The sequence below is a fragment of the Schistocerca cancellata genome, chromosome 4 (assembly GCF_023864275.1).
Source record: "Schistocerca cancellata isolate TAMUIC-IGC-003103 chromosome 4, iqSchCanc2.1, whole genome shotgun sequence".
Classification (NCBI taxonomy): domain Eukaryota; kingdom Metazoa; phylum Arthropoda; class Insecta; order Orthoptera; family Acrididae; genus Schistocerca; species Schistocerca cancellata.
In genome coordinates, this window is record NC_064629.1 from 214,186,102 (window position 1) to 214,204,487 (window position 18,386).

Consider the following 18,386-nt stretch of genomic DNA (forward strand, 5'->3'; position numbering starts at 1 on the left):
GTTGTTTTATTTAATTATATTTTCAACATCCTCTTTTGTATGTTCCTCACATATTTACAACAGTTGCTGTGATATACTATGTTACTATTCCTAATTTAAATCTTTGTTTTTTATCATGATTACTGAATTTGTACGATTCGTGTTAGAATTTCCACATAACAGGTACAGAAATTTATGGTACTGAACTGAACCAAAAAACTGAAATCAGTGAGATCGGTCGGTATTTCTCTTTCTACATATACGGCTGTAGTCTGGAAGCCACAATATAGTGCATGGCGGACAGTACATTTTGTTAGTATTATATACAGGGTTATTAAAAATGATTGAAGCGATTTCGCAGCTCTACAATAACTTTATTATTTGAGATATTTTCACAATGCTTTGCACACACATACAAAAACTCAAAAAGTTTTTTTAGGCATTCACAAACGTTCGATATGTGCCCCTTTAGTGAATCGGCAGACATCAAGCCGATAATCAAGTTCCTCCCACACTCGCCACAGCATGTGTCCATCAATGAGTTCGAAAGCATCGTTGATGCGAGCTCGCAGTTCTGGCACGTTTCTTGGTAGAGGAGGTTTAAACACAATCTTTTACATAACCCCACAGAAAGAAATCACATGGAGTTAAGTCGGGAGAGCGTGGAGGCCATGACATGAATTGCTGATCATGATCTCCACCACGACCGATCCATCGGTTTTCCAATCTCCTGTTTAAGAAATGAAGTGCGGCTTCAGCCGAACAAAACTTTATGAGTTTTTCTACGTATCTGTAGTGTGTCGTGATCATATGTCAATTAATGGAGCTACAGTGAATTTATGAAATCGCTTCAATCATTTGTAATAGCCCTGTAGATTTTCTTTCCTATTCCACTCGCGTACTGAGCGAGGGAATGACTGTCAATAAGCCTCTGTATATGCCCTCATCTCTCGTATCTTATTCTCATGATACATGCGTCGGTGGCAGCATAATGGCCGTTCAGTCTTCTTCGAGCGCATTTCTGTTATACTTCCGTAAGGTAAATACCGACCTATTACCATACTAGCAGCGCGTCTCTAAGTTCGATGTCTGTTCTCGTGACTGTTTGGTAAGGACTCCAAAAACTCCAGCAGTAACCTGGAATTGGTCTCACTTGCGTCTTTTTTGCGATCACGTTTACGGAAGCATTGCATTTTCCCAGAACGTTTTCAACAAATGTCGGTCAAATTCTCGCTCTTTGACTTCTGTCTTAATGACTCTATAGCTACGAAGTGGAATGATCACATAGATTCACTGGTAGGTATGTTTAATACCAGGAGAGTCTGAAAAGTTGAGTGAATGGTTTCATAAACAAAGCAAATAAGCTTTACAGACAAAGCACCTTTACTGTCCTTTAGAGAAATCATGATTAGCAACAACACACTACGAAATTGCTTGTAAAGCAGTTGGAAACGTTTCTTGTGGAACTGCTGGAGCCACCGTGGCCAGGCGTTGTTGGATACCCGCATCATTACAGGTGACAAGACCTCGAGATTCCAATAACATCCGGCGACCCACTAAAAATGTCGACTGGCAAAATCCAAAATAAGACAACGATGATCGCCTGTTTCGACAGCAAGGCTTGATATTTCATGAATTTCTACCCGAGGGAGGCGGTGAAGACGATGAACGCCACGCTATTGACTGTCGCTTAGTCTCCGCATGGTGTTGATTACGTCAGGTCTCATCTCCTACAACGATGCGGATATTCAACAACGCGTGACCACGGTGCTTCGAGCGAAGTGTTTGCTGACAGTTTCCAACAGTTTTACAAACGATGTCAGAAGTGTGTTGCAAGTAATTGTGATTTCTTTGAAGGTCAATAAAGGTATTCTGTTTGTAACTCCAGTTTCCTTTATTTTCTGGAATCATTCAAAGAACTTTTCTGACGCACCTTGTAAAATTTTGCGATGCAATAGTACGCTAGTGGGAAAACACGAGTTTTCTACAATGTGTCTCGGCCGGTGTGGCCGTGCGGTTAAACCGCGTGACCGCTACGGTCGCAGGTTCGAATCCTGCCTCGGGCATGGATGTGTGTGATGTCCTTAGGTTAGTTAGGTTTAATTAGTTCTAAGTTCTAGGCGACTGATGACCTCAGAAGTTCAGTCCCATAGTGCTCAGAGCCATTTGAACCATTTGAACCTATTGTAGAAGCTTGAGTGAGACGTGGAGAAACTCTGTGTGGTGTAATAAAATGTACCCTCTGCCACACATTTAATAGTGACTCGCAGATGTAGATCAAAATGTACTGAGAGATGGGGAGTTTCCACGAAACATCTAAGAGAATTTGATAGATAGTGATTTGAATGGGAATTCATATTATCCGGAGACATAGTGTTTACGATTTAAAGAAACGAGAGAGCTAAATTTTGCGCTCCTCCTGCTGCGTTGCCGTATGAAAGGACGACACTAATTCTCAAAAATTCGACCTGTCTTAACCATTAGGTGGAAGGTCACACGTAAATGGCAACAAACAAATAAAACAAAAATATTTTGACTACTATAACTGGTCTCACCAACTAGCAAATTTGATAACACTGCCTAGTGCTAACTTCGCTCATAGTAGCGGAAAAGGATACGGATCGGCCTAGTGCTAACTTCGCTCATAGTAGCGGAAAAGGATACGGATCGTAGCAAACGGGTAAAGATCAAGATAACTGCGAACGCATTGTGTTCTCTACAAATCGCAGTGCGCGCAGCGGGAGCGTTCATATATTATGTTCTCATTCATGGAGGAAGTGTAGGAGAAATGAGAGTCGATACACCATTTCTATTTCTGTCACTAGATTATTTTCACTTCCCCATGCATGGTTATTCCCAGGTATTTGTATGGACTGACCGATTCCATTTTTGAGTAATTAATCGTGCTCAAAAAAGATTCAGATGGTTCAAATGGCTCCAAGCACTATGGCACTTAACGTCTGAGGTCATCAGCCCCCTAGACTTAGAACTACATGAACATAAATAACCAAAGGACAGCACACACATCCATGCCCGAGGCAGGATTCGAACCTGCGACCATAGCAGCAGCGCGGTTCCGGACTGAAGCGCCTAGAACCGCTCGGCAGGTGTTAAGAGAAGAATGGGGTAATATAGGCCATACAACAAAATACAGGTTGTTAAGTAAAAAAGGTGTTTTGACCTTAAAAAACAAAATAATCTGTTTATGTATCAAAAGTACATGATTATAAAGAAAACACATGGTTAAAAAGCTTTCAACTTACGGTCCATTGAACCTGACACGACACATCAAATCTGTGTTCTGAGGTTTTATCTAAGACATTTCTGGGTGCTTCTTCACAGAGTTTTGATAATCTTTGCCGTTAAATCTGTGAGCCACTTTTAAATTTACTCCCAGATCGTAAGCCAACTTACTCTTAACGTGGAATCTAAATCTCTCACGTGTGCTGCAAACTTTCTTCGTAATTTTCTTTAAATGTTGGATTGAAAAGTCCCGTATGAGGTGTCATAGGCGTCCGGTGATTGCCTGCAACTGATGTTAATCTCTTTGTAGTGTAATTCTAGGAAAATCAGAACGATCGGCAGCCGCCGTTTTGGTCATTTCGCCTTCAAACACTTGGAATCGCTCGCTTCATTGCAGTCTCGGACCACTTCCATCCACCCTCGCTGGCACGTTTCTTCTTCAGTCTTGGTATCGTTCTCAAAAAAAAAAAAAAAAAATAAATAATTCGTATCTGCTCCATTCTGTCCAACTGACATTGCACTGTTCGCCAGACACTAAAAAATTAATAAAATTTGCTTGTGACACAAACTCAACAGCTACATCACTCAAGTTCTAAAAGATGAGGGAGTGATATCTGTGCATTATTCCAAGCACTTTGTACGTCCTCTGCTTTGCGGCAAACTCGAGGAACACTACATGGTCCATTGCAACGGCCGTTTCGTAGGGGAAGCTTGCTATCGACGGGCTGGCTCCATGGATGGATATTGACAATAACTACAATCTAGCAGTCATTAAGCGTATCCAGTGTTGCCACAGATTCGCCATCTTAGTGGTGAATTGCTCGTCGAAGACACGTACAAACTGTGAGAAAAATGTAAGATTTGCACCATGTTGTTGTAATTAACTAGTATTAATGACTGAAACGTCGTAGTGGTACGGTAATAGTGGTTAAATGTCTGCTGCTACCACCATTGGAAAGTATGAGCAATTCACGTAATTTTGTCATATTTGCAATAGAAAGTCAGATGCTGTGGACGGAGACTAGATGTCGTTACGCGATGCAGAGCGAGTTGCCTTGAATGAGCCACCTCGAATTTCGTCTGGTCTTAGGCCTAAGAGGGTTACTTTGAAGAAAATTTAATTAACTGTTCCCATCATATGTTGCCTAATAGTTTTTAAGTGTTTTCATAATCAGACATTTTTTATTTTTTGTCTTATTTAATCTTTTTCTTCAAAAACAACATTTCTACTTTTGTCTGCTTGGTTTCCAATATATGTTATTCAGTTTCATATGCCAATAAAAAACTCCTAAAAAAGAGATGTACTGACACTTATTTAGATGAGTGTAGTACTTAGAAGCCATTACATTATACCCCATTCATGGAAAATGCCTAGCCCAATGAAGGAAACTAGTCCCATAGAATGGACCGATGACACATGATTTTATTTTTCAGATATTTCATTCACGGTGGATATTTATACCTTGTGTGTCTGCTATAGTAAAAGACAAAAGATAAGGTTCGAGTTACACTGAAAATAAAATTACACATTTCCCTTAGGTGGCCCATCGATAGCAACCTTCCGCTACCAACCGCCGTTCCTGTAAGTCTGGCATCTGCTTTTCCTACTCTTTGTTTTATGTGGTCATTCTACTTGAAGTCTTCCACAAGACAACAATGTCGCCGAATAGCCTCACGGAGCTTACAACATTATCAACTAGATCAGTAATACAAACTGTAAGCTGTATGAAGGGCACTTCCTGTGTTACAAATAGCTCTTAGCACTGTGGGACTTAACATCTGAGGTCATCAGTCCCCTAGAACTTAGTACTTAAACCTAACTAACCCAAGGACATCACACACATCCATGCCCGAGGCAGAATTCGAACCTGCGACAGTAGCGGTCGCGCGGTTCCAGACTGAAGCGCCTAGAACCACTCGGCCACACCGGCCAGCGCTGGGTTACAAGATCAGTGTTTCGTAAAACATCGAATCTCACGATTCATAGCATGAGAAAGTTGTTGTTGAGTGCTGAGTACGATCAGCCAACATGTCTCCGAGAAGAGGACGTCGGTGCGACTACGGAGACCTACAGTGAAATGCAGAGAAGCAGTCCATCACGCGATAGTAGACGATCGACGATTGTAGGTGACGTAAAGCACTCATTAACGACGAGACACGTATTCTAGATACAAGCTAAAATATTAGACACATTCTCCCACTAGTTATACCCTGTCAGTCCAAAATGTTTCGAGACTGGTTTAATAAAAATAGAGGAATGTTAAAAAATGGTTCTGAGCACTATGGGACTTAACAGCTATGGTCATCAGTCCCCTAGAACCTAGAACTACTTAAATCTAACTAACCTAAGGACAGCACACAACACCCAGTCATCACGAGGCAGAGAAAATCCCTGACCCCGCCGGGAATCGAACCCGGGAATCCGGGCGTGGGAAGCGAGAACGCTACCGCACGACCACGAGCTGCGGACAGAGCAATGTTAAGATGGTGGTTTTAATGCTGCAGATGTTCTAAATAGTCTCCGTCCAGTTGAGTTCAGCTCACAGATCATACGAACAACCATGTGAAAGTGTCACAGAAGTACGAAATAGCAGTGCCTGTGTTATTAAGAAATACGATACAATGTTAACATAGGCACTGCTATTTCGTATTTGTTCGCCAATACCAAGCCCTCGACTCTCAGTAAATTTGTCCTTCCTGGACGAGAATATAAGTATCGCACGAGTACAGCTCTTGACACGTGGACGACGACATATGGAAGTTTGTGTCTGGCCTTGAGTCCTACACGGGTAGCCGAAGCGGTTAAGGCGACCGCTCGCGTGAAGCAGGAAATCCGGATTCGAGCAGAACTTTTCACTGCCGTCATTCTAATACACAGCTGAAAATAGTTTAGTTCGAAACTGCGAATAAATTTCCTGTCAGAAAAGTCCTTTAAGATTTTCGACACACGCGTCACATTCGCACCTTCTTCGCTCTTGGCGAAACATCAAAGTCCTTTCTGAACTTTGTCGTTTTGTGTAGGCTCGTATTGAGAGCAACAAGCCTAGTCACCAGTGAGCTATTTTCGAGAAAAGAACTGTCCGAATTCGTCAACTGAATCGAGTCGCGGCAGGCGTCCACGCGTCGTTATTTTTGTGCGGAAGTCAAGATTGCGGGACGAACTTTGCATACATTATTCTGTTCTTCAAAATATTCTGGAGAATATCTTGCACACCTGATTGAGAGATGTTCAGTTCGTTGCTCCATTGCGATTTGTGACTCAAGAACACTGACACACTACAAGCCTGCTCACAACTGACTGGTCAGTTCACGTCCGTTGTTTACAGGCGTTTATTCAAGCTGACATCGTAGTTACTGGGATGATGTCACTTATACGCCAGGAATTTAAGGACGGATGGTGTAGATATAAGAGTCACTAAAGAATGTAGCCAGAGGCCCCAATAACTCCGAAACTCGCTCAAAACTGTCGTTACCCTCTGCACCCGTATCCAGCAACTAGGAGCACACCTCTGATTTGTGTCTTCACCATTCTCAGCAACACATAAGAAAGCCATATTATGAGAGTGTATCAAGAGTAGTATTACAGTACTATTAAGGAGTAGGAATTTATTGACTTAAATATCACAGATGACATAACGATAATCAAAAAGTTTTTAACGGAATGAAACTCTAATCAGCTTGTTGGGGTTGGAGACGCCTCAGTTTTTAAACCCCGCTTTCTGCAAAATGTTACAATGTTACGACAAAAATGGTTCAAATGGGTCTGAGCACTATGCGACGTAACTTCTGAGGTCATCAGTCGCCTAGAACTTAGAAGTAATTAAATCTAACTAACCTAAGGACATCACACACATCCATGCCCGAGGCAGGATTCGAAGCTGCGACCGTAGCGGTCGCTCGGTTCCAGACTGTAGCGCCCAGAACCGCACGGCCACTCCGGCCGGCGAATGTTTCGACACTTACGTTTCACCTTCAGTGGCTATCGCCTTATTTCTGTAACTATATTAATTGTAAAGATAGAACCGTATAGAGTGATAGTGACATGCTTTTATGCGTTTTTACACTTATCAGGATGCCATGTTTTCTGCTGTGTTATTGTTACATCACTGAACTTTTTTAATGATAGACACTGTTTTCCATGCCTTTTTCACTTTCCTGTCTCCTGGAATCACACATTTTCATACAAAAAAAGAAACTTATGGCACCGCATTCATTCTCCACCTTTTTCTGAATTGTGAAGTTCGTGTCTGCCAATAATCATGAGATAGCTACAGAAATCTCAAGCTGATTAATATTTCTAGATTTCTAGAAGGCGTTTGTCAAGGTTCCACACAAGTTACTTCTAATCAAACTACGTTTCTATGAAGTATTTCCTCAGCTGTGCGACTGGATTCGCGGTTTCCTGTCAGAAAACTCACAGTTCGTAGTAACTGACGGGAAGTCACCTGGTGGAACGGTTCTGAAGCGAATGACTTCATCTTCGGAATCAAATCAAAGTCACAAGGACTTAAGTATGGTGGATGGTACAGTACTTCCCAGTCCCATCCACCGAACAGAGCAGCCGCAGCTTGCGCTGAATGCGCCCGCGCATTGTCGTGCAAAATGATGGGTGGGTTGCACAGAAAATTTCGGAGCTTCTTTGGCAAAGCTGGTCGCAGGTGATGCTTCAAAAACGAACAGTAATACTGTGCACTGACGGTCTGCCGTGGTAGCACGTAATGCGTTAGGATAACAACTATAGAATCACTATAGCTTTCACCATATTGGGGATCTGACGCACTTTCGACTTTCGCAGGGACCCTTTGGATTTGTGTTTCAGTTCTGGCTTCGTGGCATTCGCTTCAGAACTCTTCCAGAGATTCGACAGGCAGTAGACCGCTCCATTCGCACCATCAATAGAACAGGCTCTGCTAACGGTATTCAACGCTTTCCACATCGCTGGCAACGGGTTCTACATAACGCTGGTGATTACTTTGACGGACAGTAACAGGTGCAAACATGTAACTCTTTTGTATCGGTGGTGAATACATACTTACCTCAATTTAAGTTCCAACCCTCGTATAACCAATTACACATGCAGTAATGAACTACCATCAGCATCGGTGTTATTACTACAGCGTAAATTTGAGAAGTTGTACGATAAGATATAGATGAACGACTGCATGTTTCCGGTTCCTTTTCATTTATCCGTCTTTGCCTTGTTGCGAGGAGTCCCCAGGAACATATTATTCTGCAATTTCATGTTAGACAGGGTGGTGAGAAGCAATCTGGAAAGCTTGTAAGGGTTCAGCAGGATAAATTGTGCTGAGAAATAACTGTCAAGAAAAAAATTCGATACGTTGCGCCATTTTCTGCTTCATTAGCATTGAAGGTAGCTAATCATGCTGTTGCGTTCGGAAACTCAAGCGGCCGGCCAAATACAATTAATATCCGTTGTTCTCATAGCGTAAATGATAGCGCACGAGGATGCCCAGCCTTTAGCTCGGGTTCGGTCCTTAATACCGTCCCATCGGCAATTTTTGTATCTCCCTTTTGTTCGGTTTTAGCAAACCAAACAAAAAATTCGTTTGGTGACACCGTCTCTGACGGGCCGTCTGAATTTGCTCGCGTAGCGGCCTGATTGGCGAACTTCAATGATAATTAACTCGGTAACGGCGCAACGTATCGAATTTTTTTTTCTTATTTACCACCGCAACCTTCCCTGCAATAAACTTACAAGCTGTTCAGACCGTTTCTAATTACCCCGTATAATTGCTTTATCGAAGCTTTAAGTGCCGTAGTTTAGTTAACAAAAAATGTTAACTTCTCAGATCACGAAGTCATCAAGTGTATCTTGCACACTGAATTTCTTACGCACGAATTTTTTCTACTGTCTTTCTAGACACTACAAGTGATTAATGTCTTAAATTACCCAAAAATGTCGCACTACCTTTTCGTTTCTATGACGCCTAAGCAGCGATAGCGATTCCGAATCTTAATTATCGTGCTTCTGTCAATTATGTACCCTACCAAGATGAATTTGTTATCCCACAACTACCACGCCTGTCATGATTATCTGTGCAACGATTTCAGTACAGTCCACAGTAAATGCTTCCACCTGGTGATGAACGTTCTGAGGCTCGAAGCCCAACCATCAAAAAATAAACGTATCGAGAGGTGATAATTGCGACTGGTTCCTGTTTTGTTGGACGTGCCGTCAACCACAGTCGGACAACGTAAGTAACTTAAATTAGGAATCGTTCACGAAAAGAAGATTAAGTGTATAAAGCAGAATATAAAACTCCAGTAGGTCTCCATCGGCAAAACACCTAGCAGTATGGCAGGAAATTTTTACTGTTGCTGTCTAGGGATTGGCAGCGTTTAAGGATTAGGACTAGAACGATGCTATCATCTACATCTACATCTACATGGTTACTCTGCAATTCACACTTAAGTGCCTGGTAGAGGGTTCATCGAACCATTTTCATACACTTCTCTACCATTCCACTCTCGAGTGGCTTGTGGGGAAAAGGAACACCTAAATCTTTCCGTTCGAGCTCTGATTTCTCTTGTTTTATTATGATGATCATTTCTCCCTACGTAGGTGGGTGTCAACAAAATATTGGAAGAGAAAGTTGGTGATTGAAATTTCTTAAATAGATCTCGCCGCAAAGAAAACCGCCTTTGTTTCAGTGACTACCACCGCAACACGCGTATCATATCAGTGACACTCTCACCCCCTATTGCGCGATAACACGAAACGGCTGCCCTTCTTTGCACTTTTACGATGTCCTCCGTGATTCCTACCTGGTAAGGACCCCATACCGTGCAGCAATATTCCAGCAGAGGACAGACAAGTGTAATGTAGGCTGTCTCTTTAGCGGGTTTGTCGCATCTTCTAAGTGTTCTGCCAACAAAGCGCAGTCTTTGTTTCGCCTTCCCCAAAATATTATTTATGTGGTCTTTCCAATTTAAGTTGCTCGTAATTGCAATTCCTAGTCGAATTGACAGCCCTTAGTTTTGTGCGATTTATCGTATACCTACAATTTATCGGATTTCTTTTAGTACCCATGTGGATGACCTCGCACTTTTCTTTGTTTAGTGCTAGTGCAATCACGGATTGCTCGTGTCATGTTAGTTCCAAGCATCGGCCGTATCTGTGGTGGTCGCTATTGGGAACGCCAACGCCGGTTTCTTGGCTTCTGTAGGATGTGGACAATTCTCCAGACCGCAGATAATGGGCTGGCCCTCCATTAAACCTGTTAAATAGTCATAGTCTGCCCCGTATCTCATTTTCTTAAAAGAAAGTGATTTATTTTTATTTTTAATAAGAACCACAAAGCAAAGAACATCATCGGGTGACAATATCAGCAGTCTTCGTAACAAATTCTCACTGTATTGTGCCGATATCATGACTCAAGAAGTCTAAACGGGTCTCGTAATACTATCGGCACAACTCTGTGAGAATTTGTTACGAAGACTGTTGGCAGTGTCACCTGATGTTCACTGAACGGAACAAATCGCGACATAATAAATGTACTTTAGCACAGCCGTGGTGGTTCTTATTAATATTAATATGAATCAGCTGTAGAGCTCAAGATGATCAAGATAATTTGTAAGTGGTTTCCATAGGATTGTCGGTGTTCCCTAATACTCTTTAAAAAAGAAGCTTCTCAGGGGGTTTCATCTTGAAGCAAGTACTATGTGCGTTAGCAGGAAATATCTAACTGAAGTGCCGGCATTCTGCTCTGGAGCATTACTGGCCGAAACGTCTGCATGGAGCGATTTTGGAAGCTCGCGAAATTGGGAAGTCACCCGGCAGCCACAGCGACCGTAAGGTCTTGTGGGACGCAGCTGAGGTTTTTAAAGTATTGCGCGAATTAAATTGGGATTGGCTGACACTAAGCGAGCAGTGAAGTCGTTTTCTCGGTTTTCTGAGTGAAAGGATGCGACTTAATGAGTGAGGATTTGCTAGGTGAACAGAGGACTTATACAAGGTGATTATAATTAAAATTAAACTTTCAAACCGCTGTAGAAATAACACCGCTGGTCAGAATGACGTCAAATTGCAACGGAATATTATCGGACCAGGGGAAAATGTATGGCAGAAGAAAAATAAATAGTTACAAAATGTAGCAATACAGGGCGCTGTAGGCATCATAATTTAATAGTGGCCGACTGCAAAAGATAAATGAATCATACAACAATGTCTAAAGTGTACGACTGACTTCAAACAAACTGTACTACTCAGTGTGCATGAGTGTACCGGTGTGATACTGTTAGTTACGTAAACCCATCCACCACCGCAAGGTCATATCACATCGGATGGGAAAAATCGGTTTTTAATTGTCCTGAGGCCAAAAACCAAATAAATAGCATCAATCCAAATCAAATCAGATTATTAATTTCCGTGTGACTGGCGCAAAACATGTTCAATATGCTGTCCACTGTTTTCTGCAACAAGTTGAAATCGAGAAACAGCATGTTCCAAAACTGATCGAAGTGTTACCAGGGCCACGTTCAGAATGTGTTGTGCAATGCGTGCCTTCAGTGCAGCTAAGTTTGCAGTAGGAACACTGAACACAACATCTTTCAGATAGCCTCACAGCCAGAAGTCACACGGATTAAGGTCAGGTGATCGAGACGGCCAGGCTGTAGGTAAATAGCGGCTGATGGTTGTAGCATTTCCTAATGGCGCTTCAGCATCTGCTTAACTGGATTTGCAATGAGTGGAGGTGCGCCATCTTGCATACAAATGATCCCATCCACAAATCCACGCTGTTGGAGAGCTGGAATGACCTGGTTGCGCAAAAGATACTCATAGCACTTACCAGTGACGGTACAGGTAACAGGACAGGAAGCACCTGTCCCTTCGAACAAATATGGCCTTATGATAAATGATGCCGTAAACCCGCACCACGCAGTGACCTTTTCGGGATGAAGTGGTACTGGTTGATTTGAGTGTGGATTTTCCGTTGCCCATATTCGACAATTCTGTGTATTGACATATGCTGTCAGACAGAAGTGGGCTTCGTCTGTCCACAAAATCTTCCACGGCCAATCATTGTCCACTTCCATGTGAGCAAGAAATTATAAATCATGGGTCTCTCTTGCTGGCAGGTCAACAGGAAGCAACTCGTGCACATGGGTAATTTTGAATGGATAGCTAAGAAGGACGCTTTGTAGGATTTTATTCACCGTGCTCAGGGGTATGTCCAATGTTAGGACAATTCTCCATGCACTACACGTTTGCACACCACCGCTCGTCTCCTCCTGCATTTCTGTGGCCACTGCTTCCACTGACGTCGAATCAATTCGTTTTCTCCCTCTATTAGGTTGCACCCCGAAAGAACCCGTCTTTTCGAATGTCCGAATCATTTTCTCCGGACCCACGGCATTCATCGGACCAACGCCTTTTTTGAAACCCTTCAGTGTCCGGAACTTCTGCAGAGCGACGTGTGCAGTCATCATTCTTGTAATACTGCTTTATAAGCAGAGCGTGATCCTGCATTGAGATAGTCATGGCGTACGTCGCAGACGCGAAAGGAGAAAAAGCCGTGTACCCGGCGTATTTATAGCAACTTCCACGCGTCGTGCGCATGACAGGTGTTTTCATTTACGTATTGTGACACCTACAGCACCACCTATTGATCAATTTTCTCACTATTTATATTCTTCTGCCATACGTTTTCCCCCTTCTCCGATAATATTTTGTTGCAATTTGATGTCATTCTGACCAATGGTGTTATTTCTACAGCGTTTTGAAATTTTAACTTTTATTATAATCACCATGTGTATCAGAACTTGGAGACAGCAGGTAGCTGGAGGTAGTGTTTGATAACGACGAGGCGGACTTGGCAACGTCTTATACACTGTCCAGTCGCAGTAATGTGACCATCTGTTAAAAGCCTGAATAACAATCTTCCGCAGCGCGGAACGCTGTGGACCATGTAGGAAGTGAATCAGTAAGGTTCTGGAAGGTACCGACTGGAATGTGGAACCATGAGACACCAGTGTCATGGTCAGCTGCGCAGGGTCTCTGGGCTGAGGATCCATGGCACGAACAGCGCGCTAGAGACGGTCCAACAGATTCTCGATCGGGTGGAAATCCGGGGAGTGTGGTGGGCAGGGGAATACGGTAGACAGCCGACCGGAGTGGCCGTGCGGTTCTAGACGCTACAGTCTTGAACCGAGCGACCACTACGGTCGCAGGTTCGAATCCTGCCTCGGGCATGGATGTGCGTGATGTGCTTAGGTTAGTTAGGTTTAATTAGTTCTAAATTCTAGGCGGCTGATGACCTCAGAAGTTAAGTCGGATAGTGCTCAGAGCCATTTGAACCAATACGGTAAACTCATCCTGCGTCGCCAATGAACAGCATTCTGCATGGGTGCATCTGCTATAGAGGCCCATACGCTGCAACGTTCCGTGCACAATATTCTTTATTCAGGGCTGCATGCTAAAAGTTTACAGACTTAGCCGTGTCGGAAATGCTTCCACCCTTGGTCTGAAGACCAATGATGACGCCCTTTTGGAAGTCAGATGAATCGCTCCGTTTCCGCATTATGACAACAACCGCACTGTTTTCCGTGTCCCTCCGATACGCTTTTTATTTCCTCCACTGCTAGTGCTGCCACCTACCGTCTTTGAGAGATTATTGCACACTGACATCGAACATAGGCAGTGGTCAAATTAATGTGTCTGTACCGTGTAAAAGACGAATTCCATTTGTTCGAGGGAAAACTTATTGTGTGTTGGCGTTTACCCCCTACCTTTTACCTTAAAATTGTTGTTGTTGGTTGTTATTTAGGGAAGGAGACCAGACAGCGAGGTCATCGGTCTCATCGGATTAGGGAATGACGGGGAAGGAAGTCGGCCGTGCCCTTTCAAAGGAACCATCCCGGCATTTGCCTGGAGTGATTTAGGGAATTCACGGAAAACCTAAATCATGATGGCCGGACACGGGATTGAACCGTCGTCCTCCCGAATGCGAGTCCAGTGTGCTGGCCACTGCGCCACCTCGCTCGGTAAACTTAAGATTGCTATCTCGTTCTGCGTATGGAGGAGATTTTATAATCCGGCTGGAGATGGTGTTGTGACTATTTGTGATATTTCTTTTGTAATCCAGTAGACGAATTTGGAGGTCTCTTCAAAGTAACTGGATTGTTACAGGGCATTAACAAGCGGTACAGAAGTAACTCTTTTAACGAGGATTGCAACCCTTGTTTAGGAGGATAGTATTTCTGTGTAGCAGTGTACATAAATAACACGGGTCTGCGACTAAAAAACTGCATAGGATTTTTTAACATTTTCTTATACATTTTGACCTCCCAAAAACAGGAAAAATATTCAAAAAATTCTATCACATAGGTTTTTATGTATATCGCAATATTTATGTTCATTAGTATTAAACCTATGTGTTTTCTTAATTTAATAATTATTAAAAATTATATCAATTATAACTGAAAAAAGTAAACTTAAATTTAAAAAATTTACAATGTTGACTATTCTTTGTTACCACTTGCAGGTTTTACCGTGAACTCCTGGTCACCGGAAGCAAATGCAAACAATCTTATTAATCAGTTTTATCGTGTTGCGACAAGTCAAATGACGTTTTGTATCTCGCATGAAATAAAGGGAAACTCTCAGTAGACATATTGCTATTCAAGTGAACAGTACTGTTGTTTCTGTCTAGTCATGGCTACAAGAGGTTGTAATACTTCTCCAAACAGTTTTTGTTATATCTGTGGTGAATTCACTAATAAAAGTCAACAGAGAAACATAAATGACTTTGTGAGGAATGTTGATTTTGCTTAGTTTATATTAAAACTTGGTGATCAAGATAAACCATGGGCCCGGCATAAGATGTGTAGAAGATATGAAGAAGATCTTCGTTTGTGGTTTAAGGGTAAGAAAAATGCATTTCGATTTGGAATTCCTATGATATGGCGTGAGCAGAAAAACCATACCACTGATTGCTACTTCTGTTCAGTTGACGTAAAGGGATTCGATTCAAAAAACAAAAGAAGCATAAGTTATCCTAACGTTGACTCAGCTACACGTCCAGTGCCCCACAGCTCCGAAATACCTATCCCACAGCCACCTTCCAGTTTGGATGAATACCCGAGTGAGCTGGAGGACGAAGTTACATTGCCTCTTCAGGGTGAATCAAGCTCAGATTTTTCTTTAGACGAAGATGAAAGGCCTCAACCATTTTCTCAAAGTGAGGTCAATGATCTAATAAGAGATTTAGGTCTTTCAAAAGATGCAGCCGAACTGTTAGGTTCCAGATAAAAAAGTAAAAACCTTTTACCATCTGGCATCTCATTTTCGTGGTAGAGACATCGAGAAAAAGAATTAACCCAGTTTTTCTCAAAAGAAGGAAATTTAGTGTTTTGCAATGATGTGGAAGGACTCATGCATTGCTTTGATATGCAGTATGACTCATCTGAATGGCTCCTGTTCATTGATTCACCCAAAACTAGTCTTAAAGCAGTATTATTGCACAATGGAAATAAATTTCCATCGCTTCCGATGTGACATTCTGTGCATATGGACAAAAATTATAACGATTTGGCCATTGTCCTGGAAAAAATATCAGGACCATCAATGGATGGTTTGTGGAGACTTCAAAATACTCACGATACTTTTGGGTCAGCAGGCAGGTTATACCAAATACCCACTCTTCTTATGCTTGTGGGATAGTATACAGCCAGAGAACAGTACTGGACTAAAAGTGATTGGCCACCCCGAGAAACTTCAATACCTGGAGAGAAAAATGTTACCAATACTACTTTGGTACCACCAGAAAAGGTTTTGTTGCCCGATCTCCATATCAACCTGGGGTTGATGAAACAATTTGTAAAATCACTGCAAAAGAATGGGGACTGTTTTAAATATCTGTGTACAAAATTCTCGAAGCTGTCAGAATCAGAGTTGAAAGAGGGAGTTTTCACTGGCCCCGGCATAAGAAAACTTTTAACCGACACGCTCTTTGTGGAAAGTGTGAATGAGAAGGACAAAGAAGTTTGGTTATCGTTAAAGGATGAAGTGCGAAAGTTTTTGGGAAATACTAAGGATCCTGACTACAAAACCATTGTTCAACGGATGCTAGCATCATACGAAGCTCAAGGCTGCAAGATGAGCTTGAATGTCAATTTTTTACATTCCCACAGAGACAGTTTTCCTGAAAACCTGGGAGCTTACAGCGAAGAACAGGGGGAGTGGTTCAAATGGCTCTGAGCACTATGGGACTTAACATCTATGGTCATCAGTCCCCTAGAACTTAGAACTACTTAAACCTTACTAACCTAAGGACATCACACAACACCCAGCCATCACGAGGCAGAGAAAATCCTTGACCCCGCCGGGAATCGAACAGGGGGAGTGTTTTCACCAGGATGTCCGTGATAACGAGAGACGGTACCAAGGAAGATGGGATCTCACTATGCTTGCTGACTATTGTTGGATGCTTAAGCGGGAAACTAAAGATGGAAATAGGAAAGGGACTCAGCGAAGTATCAAGGAAAAGAAGAAAAGGTTTCATAGAAAAAATGAATAAGCATAATATTGTTACTATATGTCTCAAAATAATGTTTCATTGGTTATAAAAAATATTATGTTTGATAATTTTGAATAAACGAATGTTTTTACCAATTTTTTGTTTGAATTTTCAAAAAAACCTTACATGATAGAAAAAAATGGGCATCGCTTCTGAAATCAGCGCATTCTAAAACATATAATTCCGCCAAAATATCTCATGCAGCTGACAAAAAAAATTATTTTGCAGACCTGTGTGAACGGCTCCCGCCAAGAAACGTTTGCTAGGAAGTCTGAGGAGTAATATTTCGTGTAATTTATCTCATGGAATTCACGGCACTAAAGCCTTTCAGGTCAAAATACATTACTCATTGACTCGTTGAGGGTGTGCGTCAGGTGCCTGCGTGTAAATCAGCCGCCAATCATGTCGCGAGTGATCAGTGACATAATAATCCGTTGGCTGTGCCGAATATGGAGTTCTAAAACCTTGAGTACGTATGTTGGAGACTGCGCATGTACAGAAACAAATGACTGTGGCATCGTCTGCTAACCTTTCTCGTTGAACTCATTTGTGCCATATCTTTCTCTCTTCTAAATTTCTATTTTGTTATCTGTTTCGTTTTCGTGAAACGGAGCGAAGGCTGCTCAGTGCGAAGGTGGCTCAATGTTTCTCCTGTTAATGTTCTTCTTAAAGAGAGAAAATCTGAAAATAAATATTGTTTGCACGTTTTACAGTACCTAGATAAACAAAACGGCTACACTATGCATAAATAAAAATTTAAATGGATAAAAAATTTAATGAAAATTGTTTCAACAGTGCAAAAGTAAGACCTATTTAGCGCCGGCCGCTGTGGCCGAGCGGTTCTAGGGGCTTCAGTCCGGAACCACGCGGCTGCTGCAGTCGCAGGTTCGAATCCTGCCTCGGGCATGGATGTGTGTGATGTCCTTAGGTTAGTTAGGTTTAAGTAGTTCTAAGTTCTAGGAGACTGATGACCTCACATGTTAAGTCCCATAGTGCTCAGAGCCATTTGAACCATTTTTTGAACCTATTTAGGGAGGAAAATAATTTTCGAGTTTGACACTTAGAAACACAAGAAAATAGAAAGGATAAATTAAAAAGACGCTATTTTACGCCATCTTACGCTTGATGTGTTTGTAAATATACAGGGTGATCAAAAAGTCAGTATAAATTTGAAAACTTAATAAACCACGGAATAATGTAGATAGAGAAGTAAAAATTGACACAAATGCTTGGAATGACATGGGATTTTATTAGAACAAAAAAAAAAAAAAACAGACTTCACAAAATGGCCGACAGATGGCGCTGGACAGCAAAACGTCAGTAACTGCTACCGTGACGGGTGAGAGGTACGCCGATATGTTACAGAATTGCATCATCCCCAGCCTGGCTGATAAACACCTGCTGGAACGTAAGATGTTTCTGCAGGATGGCGCTCCACCCCATATTGCTAGACGCGTGAAAGATCTCTTGCGCGCGTCGTTTGGTGATGATCATGTGCTCAGCCGCCACTTTCGTCATGCTTGGCCTCCCTGGTCACCAGACCTCAGTCCGTGCGATTATTGGCTTTGGGGTTACCTGAAGTCGCAAGTGTGTCGTGATCGACAGACATCTCTGGGGATGCTGAAA